The sequence below is a fragment of the Colobus angolensis genome, unplaced genomic scaffold (genome assembly GCF_000951035.1).
Source record: "Colobus angolensis palliatus isolate OR3802 unplaced genomic scaffold, Cang.pa_1.0 Scaffold122, whole genome shotgun sequence".
NCBI lineage: Eukaryota > Metazoa > Chordata > Mammalia > Primates > Cercopithecidae > Colobus > Colobus angolensis.
The window spans coordinates 6,214,772-6,216,151 of NW_012113364.1; positions in this window are offsets into that span (position 1 = coordinate 6,214,772).

Here is a 1,380-nt window from a genome sequence, read left to right on the forward strand (position 1 = left end):
TCCCCCTGCCCTGCCCCCAGAGAGGGATTCCGGGGACGCTCTGGTGGACGAGAACCTGAAGAGACAGGGCTTTCAAGGTAAGGTTGAGCTCAGGGGGAGGTCTGTTGTCCCAGCACCATGACCTTGACCTGATTTGGGTTTGGAGGGCCAGGCTGGAAGTGGGGAGGAGCTGGCCCCCAATCTCAGGGCCTAAGGAACCAGGCAAGCCAGGTTGGCAGCCCAGGCCCGGCTGTACCCTGCCAGCTCTGTGTTAGAGACTCCAGGGGAGAGGGGGTGCCTACAGGTAGATGGTGGGGGGAACTGGGTGGTGGGAGGGTACAGGGCCCAGGAGCCTGTCTGCTCCCCCTGTACCCCCACTAAGGTAGCTGACACTCCCACTCCTTATTCAGCAATCAGCTGTGGTCTTAGTGCTTTGAAATCAGAATAGGAGCCAGGCACGGCACCTCGCGCCTGTAATCTCAGCACTTGGAGAGGTCGAGGGAGGATGGCTTGAGGCCAAGAGTTCAAGACCAGCCTGGGCAACATAGAACCCGTCTCTATGTCTATTTTTTTAAATTATTATACTTTAAGTGTAATAATTAGGGTACATGTGCACAACATGCAGGTTCTAGGGTACATGTGCACAACATGCAGGTTTGTTACATATGTATACATGTTCCATGTTGGTGTGCTGCACCCATTAACTCGTCATTTACATTAGGTATATCTCCTAATGCTATCCCTCCCCCTCTATGTCTATTTTTAAGAAAAGAAATTGGAGGCCGAGTGCAGTGGCTCACGCCTGTAATCCCAGCACTTTGGGAGGCCGAGACAGATGGATCACTTGAGGCCAGGAGTTCAAGACCAGTCTGGCCAACATGGCAAAACCCCGTGTCTACCAAAAAAATACAAGAATTAGTTGGGCGAGGTGGCACGCACCTGTTATCCCGGCTACTCGGGAGGCTGAGGCAGGTGAATTGCTTGAACCTGTGAGGCAGAGGTTGCATTGAGCTGAGATCGTGCCACTGCACTCCAGCCTGGGCGACAGAGCAAGACCCTGTCTCAAAAAAAAAAAAAAAAAACAGAGAGAGATGGTGGTCTGGGATCCGTCTGGCACATGCTAGCTCTTGTCTTTTTTGTTTGTTGAGAAGGAGTTTTATTCTTGTTGTCCATGCTGGAATACAATGGCACGATCTCAGCCTACTGCAACCTCCACCTCCTGGGTTCAAGCGATTCTCCTGCCTCAGCCTCCTGAGTACCTAGGACTACAGGCTCCCACCACCACACCTGGCTAATTTTTGTACTTTTAGTAAAGACAGGGTTTTGTCATGTTGGCCAGGCTGGTCTGGAACTCCTGACCTCAGGTGATCCGCCCGCCTCGGCCTCCCAAAGTGCTAGGAT